Source organism: Mesocricetus auratus, unplaced genomic scaffold (genome assembly GCF_017639785.1).
Source record: "Mesocricetus auratus isolate SY011 unplaced genomic scaffold, BCM_Maur_2.0 Super-Scaffold_100030, whole genome shotgun sequence".
Lineage (NCBI taxonomy): Eukaryota > Metazoa > Chordata > Mammalia > Rodentia > Cricetidae > Mesocricetus > Mesocricetus auratus.
In genome coordinates this window covers 9,115,347-9,133,544 of record NW_024429211.1, presented here as the reverse complement: position 1 = coordinate 9,133,544, position 18,198 = coordinate 9,115,347, and the positions used below count along the sequence as shown (strand labels likewise).

General features: G+C 37.2%; 1 long non-coding RNA gene across 1 annotated transcript; it reads right to left on the bottom strand.

The window, feature by feature from the left end:
* Positions 1-9,872: 9,872 nt before the first annotated feature.
* On the bottom strand, positions 9,873-17,580 carry LOC121134765. The gene is made up of 3 exons (XR_005871982.1): positions 16,201-17,580; positions 14,047-14,296; positions 9,873-9,930 (listed from the first exon to the last, which is right to left on the bottom strand). It is a non-coding gene; the product is annotated as an uncharacterized LOC121134765 (long non-coding RNA).
* Between the last annotated feature and the right edge of the window lie 618 nt (positions 17,581-18,198).

The following is an 18,198-nucleotide window of genomic DNA, read 5'->3' as shown; positions in this document are numbered from 1 at the left end:
CCAAAGAGGACTGCCTCCTCTTCTTCAGGCTCAGATAGTGTCAGTCACAGTTATTTATACTACCTGGTTAAGATACGGACTACAGCCTCCTCATCCACCAAAATATATTTCCAAATAAAGAAGTATTGAATCTAAATTTCATATGAGCTGTCCTTACAAAGCAGGTACCTTCTGGCCCCAGACCTTAGGCGTACAAAATAAGACACTCAACACCATCACAAGCAGCCTGAGACTATGGTCATTCTTCTACACTCACAACATGCAGAAAACCCTGAGATCTCACATTCACTTCTGGAAGTCAGGAGATACGCCAAGGACAATGCTGAAAGAAGTCCTTTCTTTAGAATATTAGAGAAAGGAATGGTAGCAGAGCATGGGATAATTTGGTGCCAGGGGAGGAGTTGGAAGGAGGAAAAGAAAAAGGTAGGCAGGAAATGATGTACTTATATTTTAACTAAAGGAAAGAAGGTAGGATGAAATAAAAACAGAAAAAGAAAGAAGAAGGGAAGGAAGGGAGGGAGGAAGAGAGGAAGGGAGGAGAAAACATATTCCTCATTTACCCAGTGACCATCCTCATATCTCTTGACCTTCAATGATTCAGACACCACCGTACAATACAACATATTTTAGCTTCTGCAAGTTTCCTTCTTGTGCATCTCATCTCATACTGGAAGCTCCAGAGAATCGCATATTGTTTAGCTCATTTTCTTATAATTGCCATTAAGGGAACAATGGCCAGGTTTATGAGTTCCCTGTAGTATCATCAAAGCCAATCTTACACCATAATTTGTCACACTTCCTGCTAAAGATATTCTACTTGAGAAACTTCTACCAAGGCAAATCTCTGTACTGGGATCTTGGGGTCAATCATCAAGTACCGAACAAATATATTTAATAAAATATGTCCCATGACTAACATTTCACCATCAAATTGTCAGAAAGCCCTTCCAGGTGTTTCCTCAGCTAGTATTAGCAAAGCCAGTGACAGCATGTGGTACCATCTTTTAAATGTAAAAAGAACAACCATTTTGACCCCACAAATCTATTCTAGGAATTTTTATTCAGATAACTGCCATAAATGTATTCACAACAGTAGAAAAAATTCAAATTGCTTACAGTAACAAGTGGATAAACATAGACTTCACCCAGAAAATTTGAATCAATTCAATAGAAATAAAACATGGGCTGTAAAAGGGCTTGCTGCTCTCGTAAAGAGGAGAACACAGCTCCAAGAACCCAGATCCAGTAGCTCAAAGTAGCATTTAACTCCAGATCCAGGGCCTCAGATATCGTCTTCTGGCTTCCAAGATAATTTGTATTCTCATGCACATACTTACAGACAAACACATATATATGTAAATTGAAAAAAATATATAAATAAATATAAATACTATGAAACCATTCAAGGAATAACATTTCTCTTCAGCTTTTTTGGAAATAAGAAATCAATGTGTTGTGAACAAAGGCAATAATAGACAAAGTTATCTTGACAGAATTGTAATATACCAAGATAAAATTTCAATGTACACTTATTTTTCTACATTGAAATTTTATCTTGGTATATTCTTTCACAAATATTGCACACATTTTTCATTGTTGTAGATTTGTGTTAAGTACAATAGTTACATTATGTGCACTATATTTTCTTAATCCTATTGAGAAATCTGAGTTTTTCTACATGGCATACACATTTGGAATAAGCTTTATTATTACAATTTGTTAGAAATTTTGTTTCTGGAATTTCCAGATGTGAAACTTATTCTGTAAATATACCCAACATCATTTTGTTGTTGTTGAAAATAGATTATTTTAATCATGTTGTTTGCAAAAGTATAAAAGGGTAAAAGATTACCATTCTACATAATTATTGTTTAGCAAACTACAGTAAATATATGTCGCTGAAACTTATTTGAAAAAAATGTACAAAGAAATATAAAGAGAACTGCAGTGTTGTTTAGAGACACAGAATACATTGTTAAGTTTTCATAAAAGATATCCTACTAAAAGTATAATTGATTGAGAAAGCAAACCGAAAGGTCTATTATTTTCCTTTATTGTGATATATTGTTTCTCTGGTTTGTATATTAAAGCAAATTCAGCCTCAAAATGACTTGGAACTTGTTCACTCCTTCAAAACCTTCAAATTTCTGGAACAATTTGTGTCAAGATTGCTTCCGCAGTAAGTTTGTCTCATCCTGGAAATTTTTTTCTCTGTTAAATTGTACATGTTTATGGCATTTATAAGAAATAAATTGATATGAAAGATTGTCAAATAGTAATGAATAAGAGGGTGCCAAGAGAGAGAAGAAGACAAATATGTGGACTGCTTGCTTGAACTTCTTTTCTTCCTTCTTTCTTTGTTTCTTTCCTTTCTGTTTTTCTTTTCTTTTTCTTTTTGAGACAGCATTTCTCTGTGTAGCTCTGGCTGTCCTGGAACTTCCTTTGTAGACCAGGCTGGCCTCAAACTCACAAAGAACTCACGCTGTCTCCCAAGTGCTGGATTTACAGGCATGGACCACCAGACCTATCAATTTCTTTTTAAAGAGACTGGCATTATTTATTTCATTGATATTGATAGAGGAATTGAAACCTGAAAGTTTTCCTCTACAATAAAGTGAAAACTAAGGATCGCTGAGGACATTAAACATTTTATAAGTTGCTGACACATGTTAGGATCCATAATACCTCTCTCTCTGTTTCTCTTGTGTGTGTGTGTGTGTGTGTGTGTGTGTGTGTGGTGTGTGTGTACTTGTGTCAATACCCCTAAAGGTGAGTAGAACACATTAGACACCCTGGATATAGAGTTCTATGTTGCCGTGAACCCCTCATGAGGGGTCTAGGAACTAGAATCCTGTTCTGTGCCAAAGGAACAAGAGCTGTTCATGACCCACACGTCTCTCCAGCTCCTCAGTCTTGCCCAATCACAAAGAGTTAGATTCACAATCACATAATTTAAAATGTAAGGTAGACGATAGAGATGCTGACAGTGACAGACCATAGGGTGAGTCAGAGTGCTTCATCTGCATGGTGTTTATAAGCTGAGACAACCTGCTGCCATGCTACATCAGGTGACACAATTTCTGCTAAAGTCCAATTTGAATTCTACCGCCAACACTGCCTGCATTCACTGTAACTGTCCATTGCTCCTGGTAAAACTTTTATTGAGATTTGGATTACAAAGTAAAGGTAATAAGAAATGAAATATTTGGTTAATAAAATCCTCCTTTGCAGCTCAGATTGAAGCTCGATGGCACAGCAATGGTATTGCATAGAGAAAACACGGGTTTGACTCCAAAGCTGAAAATACATGATAAGAATTGCCTTTGAACAAAGATTTGACCTGTGTGGTGCCTACTCTACTACACTCACTTAGTCAGCTATAGACGCAGACATCAAGCAATGAGACTGAGGTGTGACTGTTACCCTCCTCAGTTGGAACAGAGTGTTTTCACCTTCTCTCTTTGCTTTCTTATTGAGTGACATGAGTTCAGTTTCCACCTATATTAAATGAGACAACAGTGGGCACACAGGAAGTTCATCATTTTCTTTTTTTCCTACTCACCTAGTAGATATCAATGGAAGACTTGGGCCTCTATTGGTGATTAATAATGGATGAAACAAAACCTCTGCTCTCTTGCTGCTAAAATAAGATTACAAAAATGAACCAAATGTATTCCTGAGTAAAATCAGTGGTGCTGAATGAGGGTGTAGAACACAGCATGTAGTAGAGAGTGTGTGGAGAAAACATTTATACTGCAGCAACAGGTCCTGATGACTCACTCAGCTGAGGAATGAAATGAACAGACAAATGGGAAGCACAGACCACAGACCATTCATCCATAGGGTTATTGGCCATGAAATACAGCTATTCACAACTCGTTAGAAGTTGTTTTGAAGAGCTCATTGGTTTTACTCAAGAAACATGCTTCTTAGTAATTCTTTTCTAGGACTATGAAATCCATCATAAATCAATCCTAACTTTAATGTAGTAGTGGATTCTGCTTACATTAATGTGTAATTGTGTGTTTTTAGAATGTTTTTGTGGTATTATCACAGTACAGCATGGAAAGCCCAGATTATTCTCATGAAATATACAGGAGATCAAAGTTCAGGGAATTTAAGGTACCATATATGTTAAACAGGGCAATTATTCACAAGTAAATGAATCTACTAATGGCAAGCAACACATGATCCTCGGTGGCTACCACACCAGGACTCTATTTCTGCGGTCTATAGCATGCTCACAATGCATCTGACAGCTGGCTTTGTTGACTCATCTTAAAAAGGATAACATGTTGAGGCTGCTCAAGCTAACAGGTTTATATTAGAGAACTGGACAGGATATTCAAACTTTAGCTGCAAATTTGGTGAAATACATACACAATTCCCATTTCCTTTAAAGGCATAAAGCCTTTAAAGCCTTTAAAGGATGAAAAAACATATTATGAAGTGTTTCTTTACAGGTTTATGGAAGATAACTGTCAGCAGGAATTAAGTGTCTACCCATGGAGATGCTTTTCCCCAGATCCTGTAAGTGCAGATCAATATGGCCACAAATAGGTCTGAAAATCTTTATAATAACAGAACTCTCATGCAGAGAAAATACTGCCACTTAAAATGGAATCTCACGTTGTAACAGACCCATGACATTTTTCAATTTAAAGAATGCTTTAAAGGTGGTTCTCTTGAACCCCTAAGGAAATTCATACAAAGTTACTGCAGGATTGAATTCATGGGACCAAGGATGTCATACATGTGATGGAATATCTTGGTTAAATATTTCCTATTAGACTAACATGTGGGCACTGCACTGATTTGTGTTTGTTCTATTTTTCATACATAATACCATATTTTAACATTTTTACATGTGAAATGACCTATCATGTATGGACTTGCTGCATTCTACATAAAAATATTTTGAAGTCAGTTGTCACAGCACACATTTATAATCTCCAACATTTAAATGCAGAGTCAAGGGGATTTCTCTAAATCCAAGACGAGCCTGTGCTGCACAGTAACAGCCTAGATGGCTGTATTGCATGGGTGCATGTCTTTAAAGAAATCAATCAGAATATTTTGGATTTAGAGCATTTCAGATTTTTGTGTCTTCATTTTAGCATTGATCATCCCATGGACTACATTTGAGTTCAATAAGCATGAAGACAAAAGAGGGTAAGACACAATCTAGATGACAAGACCCATGATGGTATGTTAGAGAGTGGACCAGATGGTGTAGAGCTTGTCTTTATTGAAATATCACATGAAGAGAGCCAGACCAAACATATGAAAATATTGACTTACTTCAAAACAATTTCTTAGTTGATAACATAACTACAGTACTTTCATAGAAGATCTAAAAGATCTCTATTGACTGGCTTTGGCCTCTGATACAATGAAAAAGATTCCTGCCTTGGGGTTAAAACAACCCTCCCAAAGCATGATGAAAAGAACTAAACAATGATTGGCAGAATGTAGATAAATTACAATTTAAGGAATAAGAAGACATGTTAGTATGTTTAACATTAGATCTTTCCAGAAATTCTTTTCTAATTTTTCATCTTTCATCTGATTTTGTTGAAAATCTGAACAGAGTGGGGATTGGGTGAGGGGCTAAGGAGGAGGGGAGGGGAGGGAGAGGGAGCTGGGATTGACATGTGAAGCAAGTTTGTTTCTAATTTTAAAAAAATCTCTTCAAAAGACAAAAAAAGAAAATGTAGTGTCAATGAAGTTACAAGGTTAACATTAGGAGGATTTATGAGCTCTACCCTATGAGTCCAAAAGGTTACAAATTTAAACCATGAAGAATTAGCAGGTTGTGTTTCTAAACTCACAGGAAATAAATGAAGGATACAAGAATTGTGCTCATATTACAGATGTTAGAAAAGTTCTTAAGAAAAAGACACAAATCTAGTGTGGGGTCATGTGAGCAGGAGGTGGGAGAGAAGAAAGAGAGACTATGAATATTATTAGGAAACAAAAATTATCAAATAACGTCCATCCTCAAGGTGAGGTAATAGGTGATGGAAGTAAATTCTTAGAAAAATTTAGGGAAACACACACAATATCCTCCAAGGAGGAGTAAGGGATAACCTTCCTCATGGGAGATTACAGTTGTACTGTGTCATGCAGTATTACATTATGCCAGATAGATTTTTATTGCAGTGAGAAAGATAAGGGAAGAACCAGAATAGACATTAGGACAGGGAGTAGTTGCTAAAACCATCTCAGCAGTGGGAGGGTTGTAGAGGAACTTCCACAGAAGGTAGAGCAAAGCATTTCACACAGAGACATAAGCTAGGAGCACAGGTTTTGGGTGGTTACTGGGGTTGGCAGAGATAATGTCAGCAAGATGAATTCATCATGAAAGTCTCATAGAGGAGGTCAATGATGCATCCTAATTAAAACATCCTTTCTGGAACTGGTCTCTTGGACAGATTGCAATGGATATTTGCATAGCCAAGGAGGAAGAGGGAATGTTTTGCCAAAATATTCATCTTTTAAAGCATGCTGTTCTCAAGCCTGTCAAGAGCAGGGTCTGCTGCCAGACAATTAAAGCATTTTTTGAGGACTGAAAGTTGGAATGTAGTTGCTACATGTGTGTTTTGTGCATATATTGAAATATTTTGGCTAAAATATTTTAAATATTCTTGTGTTAGACAACAGATTTTTTTCTTAAGAATAGTTTTCTTTATTTTAAAATACTGCTGTGAAATATGAAGATGATACATGTTCAGCACTTGGTAGTACTTTCTGATAATTGGTTCAATGTTTCCTGGCAAGCAAAAGGTGTACCAGCTTCTGTCCTATTTTCAGTCCTTCTGTTTTCTTATTATCTGATTCCAGTTAAAAGATATCTGCTCTCCCGGGATCCAGGATATAAACTCGAACACAAAGAATGCTGTGTATTAACAATGAAAAGAACTAAAGAGCACATTTATATGAACTGGATCTGAGGGTCTCAAATTGTTGTCAGAGATCCATCTTCATCAGCACCTTCTAGCTGTTTAGGTGCAGCTCTTATAGACATGCACCGTCAACTACATCTCCTCGCTAATTATATTTAAAGCATAGGCAATGCTGCTTTTTTGGTAGCAAATGTTTAATATGTATCTTCTAGTCACTCCACATTTGCAGAGAGTGGGATGAAATATTATCATCCAGCTTTGATCAATCATTGATTAGTATCTTCTGTGAGAAATAACGCTACAGTTCTCACTTGCCACAAAGCAAACAAAAGCAATGGTGGTGGCTAGACAAAGCCTTTCCAGCAGAGACTGAATTACAGGCACAAGGAAGTCATGCATGCCAGACAGAAACAGGAATGTGAAGATATTACTCACTGATGGATTCATTTGAAAGAACTTCATAAGCCACGTTCAATTCTCTACGAAGAGAAAGACTCGGGTGAGGAGGAAAGCAGAGAGACCTAGCTTGGGAAACTGGTCAACTGAGCTCAGGCAAGTCCCCATTTCACAGAGCTAATCAGGAGGATTTAAGCCTCTGCTTCCATCCCCATGGGAAGCTCCCAGACCTCACTTCACCTCCTCAGCTCCAACTAATGCTAGATACAGCTCTGATTTTACCCAGTTGTGGAGCAGGGTTTCCACTGTGGACCCATTGTAGACACGTTTGCTCTGTGATATGTCATTTTAAACTATGTGAAACTCAACAGATTGTTTTGTCTGCCCCCCACAAAAATAAGCTCAGAAAAAAGTGGGAATATGTGGTACTGTAAGTAAAGAGCATGAAAATCATATAAATCATGTCTTGTCTCTATTTATTTTTACTATATCCTGCTGTTTCACTTTGAGAAGAATTGATAAATGAAGGACTAACAAGAATTTACCAAAAAGTGAACAGCTGAGCCAGATTTACTGTAGGCCTGACGTGTATAGGCAGTACCAGCAAGAGAACTGTTAGTACAGTTGTTGCAATAAGTTTGCTCAAATGTAAGCAGCCAACTAAAGTAGAGCCAGGAGCATAGGAACAGAGTGCCGGCCGATGGGCACAGTGGAGAAGGGGGCTACAGAGGGCAGGGGTCCAGCTCCATAACTCAGTGGGTTACATTCTTTACTCTGATTTCTTTACACCTCTAGGGACTTCTAAGTCACCTGTGCTGTCTCTTGCGGCTCACACTCTGAGAAGGTTTATATCTGCCTTTTAAAACTCCATCTACACTGTACGGCAAAATGTTGACACACTTCCTGCCTGTATTCTGAGGGTGATAGGAGGCACACTGACAAGATGCTACAGGCCATGCAAAGGGAAATGCCGACTAAAACATTTCATGGCTTGCACCAGTGGTCATCCTAATAGTTTATCACCACTTACAGGTAGTAATAATTTCATCATTAATGTCTTTATATCCTACACACAATTTATAATAGCTTAAAATTGAGTTGATCTAATTTCATCTTTTTGGAACAACAAACCATTTTTAAAGAATAATGAGGCTCCCTGGCTTGTGTAATCGTCATGTGCTGATAAAATTACATTTGGGAAACATCAAAAGTATGCTCAGGATAAGAATTGAATTGAGGGCTGATGAGAAGGCTCAGCAGGTAAAGACACTTGCTTCCCAACCTGGGGACTTGTGTTTAATGCCAAGAATCAATGTAAAAGCACAAAGATAAGATTGAATCCACAAAATTGTCTCCTGACTTTCATGTACACACATATGCTTACATTCATGTACAAACATACAAATAGAAACACAATATTCATAAGAGTACAATTGTACCTTCATGCTAATAATATAAGTATGATAAAATAATACTAATCAAATTTTAAATACAGAATATATGATGTTTTAAAATAGTCTAGCAAAATTAAGTAGAATTAAAAGTAAGGACTCATCCACAGAAAGCCACTGAATCTTTTAAGAGTAATAAATAATATAAATAAATGAATAAAACAGAAAAAATAAATGTACTTGAAACTGGTAAAAGTAAATATTTCAAAAATGGAATATCATGAAATCATTAACAGAAAGAAGATAGAATTATATTAACAGAATATAAAATGATTTTGAAAAAAACAATAAAAGGAAACCAAAGAGGCAATATAATGTATAATCAAATATTCCCAAAATACGTCTGGCATGGGTATCACATGCTAGATAATCTAATCTATATATTTATATCTTCATCTATGAAATATATTGCAAGAATGAACCAGATCATAAGTGCACAAAATACAATGTATAATGAGACTATAGAGTATAGTAATGTCACAACAAATAGTTCATAGGAGAACTCAAATTAAAATTCCTGACTGGGAGCATCAACTATATAGCAAATAAAAAACTATCACATTGGCTTATCATACATCATACATATGAAGACAAACCTATGTTCTTAAACATTTGTGGTATTTTTTACAGTTTTTTCTCGATATATTTTTATTTAAATAAGAATCATGAATGTTTCACACGTCAATCCCAGCTCCCTCTCCCACCCCTCCTTCCTTGTCCCTCCACCAACTCCCCCCAGTCCCCCACCCAATCCTCACATCATTCCCCAGGGAGGGTAAGGCCCTCCTTGCGGGGATCTCCAGAGTCTCTCATTTCATCCAGGGCAGGTCCTAGGCCCTTCCCCATGTGTCTAGGCTGAGAGACCATTTCTCCATGTGGAATGGGCTCCCAGAGTCCATGTGTATACTGCTCTACTCACCACAGATTGCCAGGACCTCCTTTCTGTCACTCAGGTTCGGTGGGAGGGATGTCTGGATCAGTCCCATGCTGGCCCCTCAGTCATCAATCTGGGGTCCATGTGTTCCCCCTTGTTTAGGTCAGCTGCCTCTGTGGGTTTCACCAGCCTGATCTTGATTCCTTTGCTCATCACTCCTCTTTGCAACAGAGTTCCAGGAGTTCAATTCGGTTCACAGCAGTGGGTGTCTGTCTCTGCCTCCATCAGCCATTTGTTGAGAGTTCTAGGATGGCATATAAGCTAGTCATCATTCTCATTTATCATGGGAGGGCATTTAGGGTAGCCTTAATGCCAGTTGGTGTCATTCGTGTAGATCTATGAAGATCTCACTAGTGCCAGATCTCTCCTACAACTTGTACTGGCTCCCTCTTTTATGGTATCTCCCATCCTTTTCTCCTCTATGCTTACACTGGCTCAGCCTTCCTGCTCTCCCATGTCCTCCTCTCCCCTCCTCTTTTCTCCATCTCTTTCTTTCATTTCCTTCTGCTCTCTCCTTTTCCCCCCTCAACCCAATTAGGAGATCACATCCCATAACCCTTCTCTGGGTTACCATGCATATCTCTCTTAGGGTCCTCCCTGTACACTCTCTAGCTGTGGGATTGTGGCCTCACAATGGCCTCCTCCATGTCTAAAATCAATATATTAGTGAGTATATACCATACTTGTATTTCTGTTACTTGGTTACCTCACTCAGGGTGGTTTCTTCTAGTGCCATTCATTTGCCTGCAAATTTAAGATTGCATTTTTTCTTGCTTAGTAGTACTTCATTGTTACAATTTACCACATTTTCTCTATCAACTCTTCAGGAGATGGGCATCTAGATTCTTTGCAGGTTCTGGCTATTGCAAACAATGCTGCTATGCACATAGTTGAGCAGATGTCCTTATTGTATGAGGGCACATCCTATGGGTATATGCCTAAGAGTGGAATTGCTGGATCTTGTGGTAGACTGATTCCCATTTTCCTGAGGAATCTCCATACTGATCTCCAAAGTGGCTGCACAAGATGGCATTCCCACCAACAGTGGAGGAGTGTTCTCCTTTCTCCACATCCTCTCTAGCATAAACAGTCATTAGTGTTTTTGATTTTAGCCATTCTGACAGGAGTGAGATGGTATCTCAGAGTTGTTTTGATTTGCATTTCCGTAATGCCTAAGGATGTTGAACACTTTCTCAAGTGTCTTTTGCCATTTTGGACTCCTCCATTGAGAATTCTCTATTTAGTTCTGTACCCCACTTTTTATTTGGATCCTTTGGTGTTCTGGAGACTTGCTTCTTGAGTTCTTTGTAAATTTTGGAGATCAGCCTCCTGTCAGATGTGGGGTTGGTGAATATCTTTTCCCATTCTGTGGACTGTCGTTTTATCTTATTGACTGTGTCCTTTGCCCTGCAGAAGCTCCTCAGTTTCAGGAGGTCCCATTTATTAATTGTCCAACTCAGTATCTGTGCTACTGGTGTTATGTTCAGGAGGTGGTTAAATCAGGAAGAGATAAACAATTTAAACTGATCTATAACCCCTAAAGAAATAGAAGCAGCCTTAAAAATCTTCCAATCAAACAAATTCCAGGGCCAGATGGTTTCAGTGCAGAATTCTACCAAGAATTCAAGGAAGAGCTAATACCAATACTCTTCAAATTGTTCCACACAATAGAAGCAGAAGATTCACTGAGAAATCCTTTTTATGAGGCTACAATTACATTAGTACCCAAACCACACAAAGACACAACCAAGATAGGAAATTATAGATGAATCTCCCTCATGAATATTGGTGCAAAATACTCAATAAAATACTGGCAAATTGAATCCATGAACACATCAGAAAAATCATTTAACCTGACCAAGCAGGCTTCATCCCAGGGATTCAGGGATGGTTCAACATATGAAAAGCCATCAATGTAATCAACCTATAAAAAATCTGAAAAAGAAAAAAATCACATGATCATCTCACTAGATGCTGGAAAAGCCTTTGACAAAATCCAACACCCTTTATGAAAAAGGTCTTGGAGAGATCAGGGATAACAGGAACACACCTAAACATAATAAAAGTAATAGCAAACAAACAGCCAGCATCAAACAAAATGGAGAGAAACTAAAGGGGATTCCTCTAAAATCAGGAACAAGACAAGGATGTTCACTCTCTCCCTATCTCTTCAATATTGAAGTTCTAGCTATAGCAATAAGACAACAAAAGGAGATCAAGGGGATACAAATTGGAAAGGAAGAAGTCAAACTTTCACTATTTGCAGATGATATGATAATCTACGTAAACAACCCAAAGAATTCTACCAGGAAACTCCTACAGTGATATACACCTTCAGCAAATTGGCAGGATACAAAATTGACTAAAACAAACAGTAGCCCTACTATATATAGACAATAAAGGGCATGAGAAAGAAATAAGAGAAACATCACCCTTTACAATAGCCACAAACACCAAAAAATATCTTGGGAGTAACTCTAACCAAACAGGTGAAAGTCCTGTATAACAAGAACTTTGAGTCTTTAAAGAAAGAAATTAAAGAAGATACCAGAAAATGGAAAGATCTCTCATGCTTTTGGATAGGTAGGATCAACATAGTAAAAATGGCAATCTTACCAAAAAGCAATCTACAGATTCAATGCAATCCCTATCAAAATACCAGCACAAATTTTCACAGTCCTTGAAAGGACAATCCTCAACTTTCTATGGAAAATCAAAAGACCCAGGATAGCCAAGGCAAGCCCTTACAATAAAGGAACTTCCAGAGGCATCACCATCCCTGATTGCAAGCTCTATTATCAAGTTATAGTCCTGAAAACAGCTTGTATTGGCACAAAAACAGACAGGTAGACCAAAGAAATTGAATCAAAGACCCTGGTATCAACCCACACACCTTTGAACACATGATCTTTGACAAAAAAGCTAAAACTATACAATGGAAAAAAGAAAGCATCTTCAACAAATGGTGCTTGAGTAACTAGATGCTGGCATGTAAAAGACAACTGATATATCCATGTCTATCTCCATGCACAAAACTTAAGTCCAAATGGATCAAAGACCTCAATATCAATCCAGCCACACTGAATCTCTTTGAGAAGACAGTGGGAAGTACCCTTGAATATCTGTGCTTTATATGACCAATATTCTAACCTTTCCATTTTGAGTTATTTGCTTAAAAAATAAGATTTTTGTATAGTATGATACAGCATTTCCTTCTTTTATAGTAGTTATAAACTGGGAAAAATCAAAACATTCACCCAGAGGTAAATGCATCAGCTTGAATAGGAATTTTCTCATAGTTGAATATACTAATAACTTACACAGAAATAAAATACTGAAATACACAGAGCATAAGAAATCATGGTCTAGTGCAAGACAAATTTTGGATAAAGGTTATGCTTCCAACCAATGAAATTTTAATTAAAAATTCTAAAGACACTCCATATGGTTTTCATCAATGGGGTGTACATAATTTCTTTATATACGTTTTTGATAGCCACTCTAACAGACCAATGCTGTTTTGGTTTTGATTTTATTGAATTGTTATTTTAAAAACTGTTGTATATTTTTGTTGAGCACTTGTATGGCATCTTTTGAGAATTTGACTGTTCTGCATTGCTCATTTTACCTGGGTTATTTGGGGATTTTCTATGGGACTGAGTTACCTTGGATAACAACTTCTTGTCAGATGTAGAGCTGGTAAAAATTTTCCTCCCGGACATTTTTGTTTGTATGGCTGACAAGTTATTTTGCTATGGGGAGGTTTATTTCATCAAATGTAATTAAATTACCTGTTTTTAGTTAATATATTAAAAATTCTTGCCCACTCTAACATCTTGAAACATTCTTCTGTATTACTTCCTTTTCTGTAGCTATGGTGAAATGCAATGACTCAGAGTAACTTAGGGGATGAAGGTGTTTATGCTACTTACACATCCAGATTCATCACTGAAGAAAAACTGTCTCTATCATTGCAGGGATTCTAGCAGCAACTTATGGAGATGCCACAGAGCAACTCTGCTTACTGGCTATTCCAGGCTCAAGTTCACTTTCCTTTCTTATACAGGGCAGGCCTGTCTGCCTTTCTCATAACGCTTAAGTCTGATGCCTATAGAATAACCACTGTTACATAATAGGGCTTAAGTTCCATGAGTCCCCACAATGCCACTAGATCTAAGCCTGCAGCTTTAGTCTGTGACCTTGAGTCATGCTGAACACTAGAGATTGTGCTTCGGCTTCAATAAAGCAACTCAGCGTTCCTGAACCTAAAGGAAAGGCATTCTATTTGCAAAATGTGTGAAGAATGTCTTCTATGCAGCATTCCGTTCTCACAAGTTATACTTATTCATGATATACTCACAAGATAAACCCATGGTTGAGTCAGCTGTCTTCTCCTCTCTCTCTATCATTTGTTATTGTTTATTTTTGTTATTGTTTTGTGTTTGGTGTTTTTTATCTTGGTTTCTATTTCTTCATCATTTTAGTTTTTGCTTCAGTCTCATAGTTCTCTGGAAAGTGTGTACCACCTCACCAGGTTCTTTTCATGTCTTCAGAGTCAGCCAAGGCAATAAGACATGGATTGACTCATTGGTGGCTGGGCATCCAAGATACTGAAAGCATACAAGGAATAATTTACTTTTATTCTGTAGATTTTTTGTCAGAAATTTTAAACTCTTACCCCAGAAAAAAAGGCATAAAACCCAGTGGATTGTGGCCACTTTTGACTCTTATGGGCACCCATAGACTAATAACATTCTTTTGGTTGCTCACAGTCTTACACTCATCCACTGAGTCCAGCTATTGTTGAACACATTTCTTCTGTTGCCCTTCAAGGTATACTCCTGACTACTCTATGCAACCTTGTATCTCAACCTAGCTCCTGAGCAGAACCCAGTAGTTGATGTCTGTTTTCTGGGGATATAATGAGGGAAGGGATGACTGAAATGTTTTCTATTTCAGATGTCATGCTGGCTTCTATTAGGGAAGCATTTCTAGATTCCCAAGCTTCAGGAATTCAGGAAGATGTGCTTCAAAGCCATCTTATTGAATGCCACCCAGAGAACCATAAATATTTCTAGATCCCAATATTTCCAAAGAGAAAGCCCTATACCTCATTTATGTCCCTAAACTGATGCCCATCATTTTCAAATCAGGCTTTTGTTTATGCTATCAAAGAATTTGTGAACTGGAGTTCACAGATAAGAAAATGTTAATTATGTGTTGAACACTCAAGATTGATTGACAGACTATGGAAAACTGGAATGTTACATGTTGGCAGAAAAATTTAGTTGGGCTACCTTAGCTCGTTTATTTTTTCCTAGACAGAGTTTCTCTGTGACACGCTGGCTGTCCTGGTACTCACTATGTAGACCAGGCTGGCCTCAAATTCACAGAGATCAGCATATCTTTGCCTCCTAAATGCTGGGATTAAAGGTGTGTAACATCACAACCTAAGGTGCCATTTATTGCCTGCCTCTGAGTGTGATCTGATGCCTGTGTGGTTATCAGGAAAAATCCTTTGGGAATGTACAGACCGAAGCCAAGCTTCTACTAACAGAAAATCTAAGCGTGTTCTCAGACAGCACCTAAGGCCACAGCAGATGTGTCCTGCCTTGCATTAAAATGTCTTATCATGTTCCCACAAATGTATTGAAAAAGTTCTTTGGTTTATGAATGTCTTCTTTCTCTTACTAAAAATATTTATCATGAAACCATAACAACATTCTGACATGATAGTTGAGGCATCCCGAATCTATGTTCCCATGCCACAGACATTCATAATTGCCTCCAGAATAAACTCTCCTATGCTTTTTTAGGCTAGAAGGCTCGTTTTATTGGCATTGTTCACACACTTGTGCCCCTATATAATACACTTGAACCTTAGCAACTTGTTAAAGACCTTAGACTCAACCACAGTGCTGGGCAGTGACCCAACTCTCTCCTGTCCTTTATGCTTGTTTTCTTGTTTATTTTAACCATCAGTGCTACTAGCTGTTTTTCAACTGTGACAGTAACTGCTTGCTACCTTTTTGAGAGGCAATGTGTTTAGTACTGGCACCTTTATGATCTAGAAGTGTCATGTGAGTCACACTAGATGCTCTATGAGTTTGCTTCTGTGTCACTCTTGACATTATTGGTTTACTTCAAATTATTTAAAAATAAAATGGCAACATTACTGCATATACTGTTCATGCTTCGGCCCTGTAAACTCACAAGCATGCCAGGTTCACTACCTGACCTCTGTAGTCCTTTTAACAGACAAAATTCATGATGAAAGATGAAAAAGAAGATACTTTCAACGTGCACATATTGAGAAGAGGAGGAAAATACATTTTCCCAAGTATATCTTCCTGATCCTGATAGGAAGTTTATGATTAAACAGAGGGCAAGAGATGGATATCTGGATAAGCAGTTCCAATCAAGTTATGCTCCCACCTGTCATCATTTTTTCTCCTCTAAGTTGATCTGATAATTACCAGAACAAAGTAAAAACAGTTTCAGGAGACAAACTCACCTGTGTTTAAAGCGTGATGCTCCTGGGGGATATTCCAATTTCTTGGGATGTATCATTTCAATATTATGATAGCCATATGGAGATGCATAAGCATCTCTTTAGAACATATTCACTCCTGTCACAATGGTTATAATAAAATAGTATTGTATATACAAGAAGTACTGTGATTCCCTTAGTAAATGAAGAGAAATAAGTGTGATTAGGAATAACCTAACAAGACACGACACCACAATGTTTTCCCTGTGAATGGAAGAAGTTAAAGATGAGTTTGGTTAAATTTCTGTTCACAGAGCAGATATGAAAATGTCCAACCAGGAAGAACTAACATTCTCAAAGTAAAATTCCCAGTTGAGCAAACTCAGAAACTAAAATGATGGTCTCTATCACATCCTATTTCTTATTCTTAAGTACTTATTTAAAGCTATTTAAATCACAGTAAAAATGTATATTTTTATATGAAGATTAAGAACAAGAACAAATTCTATGCCTGCTGTTGCCTTACACATGATTCTTCTGCCGAGGGCTGTATGAGAGGTTACATCTGCAGAGTAAATCTAAAGCCCTTAGAGACTCTCAAAGTGTTTAGAAATGTTTCTCTAAACACAATACACTTTACTAAGAGAGGTATTTACAGGACTACTTAGAGCACAGACACACTCAACAGAAGTGCAGGGTTTTGGCCTTTAAAAGGCCTTCAGAAAGCAGGAAATCATCTTCCCCTGACTGTGCAAGAGTCACCTGCTGGTTCACTCTCCTGAACATCTTTAAGTCAAGGACTTCAATACATACCTGACATGCTACTTCCCTGAGTCCACTGAGAGGGAGCATAATTAACACAGAAGTTTTCAAAGCTCTGTCAAAAGGAAAGTGGAGCTCAAGATTATGAAGCAACTTCTGCGTACTGAAGCCAAATCTTTTGCTCAATAGATGCAAAGAAGAAATTGATATTTTATATGTTTCTATCAAAACTTTAAAAAACATGAATAATAAAGAAAGTGGAATTCAAGATTTAAATGAGAGGGTGTTGCAAATATTTCTGCATTTGGGTGTTAATGAATTTTATCTCAAGGGGAAATCTATCGTATGTAGAAAGTCAAACAAGTTCTGCATAAGTATAATTTTATGATCAATATTAACTTAATGATAGAAAACAAAGACAAGGATATGTGTATAGGAGAAGAAATGCCCATGCCTGCCAGAATCTAGCCATTTTAATTAGTTCCCTCTGAAGTCAGGACTACAGAATCTTGTTCCCAGTGTTTCTTCGATTAAAGTGTACCAGCTAAACTTTAATCTCTCCACTTCCAAACTGTTATTTATTCTACTCTTCCTAGTTTTTCTCTGAAAAATTCCTATAAACTGCCTTAATAAATAATCTTATAAAACATGTTTATAAATGAGAATGAAATTTTAAATATAATTTGAATAATTCACCAGTGTTAAATCTACATTCTTTATAAACAAAACGTCTTTTTTAGAGGTACTTAAGTAATTTAATTTTAGGGAAAATTAACAACTGCATATTAATTACATGCACCTCTATATCAGAAAGTTTGCATGCTAACTAAATCATTTTTAAAAAAATAAACCTGGAAATATGCAAAAGTAATACCGTTATTGTTAACACTTATTAAATTACAAAAATATTTCTCTTCCCATATAAATGTAACTATACACATATACAACAGCACAACCTGCTGAATCCAGTTTTCTTGCACGTATGTGATTTCAGAGCTGGCCACTTAGTGTTGGATGACCAATTTGATGGCTCATCACTGGGAGAGACTAATTCCTCCTCTCTTGGCATTCATTACTTTCCTATAATTCTTTGCTAAATTTCAAATTTAGGTTTTTTTTATAATTTCAAATGTAAGTAGTGTATTTATATCATTTCTACCCATCATTCTCCTCTCTCCAAGTTCCCTTCTCAAATTCTTGGCCTCTGTTTTAATTACTGCTATATATACAACATACATAAATACATCCGTACAAGCATAC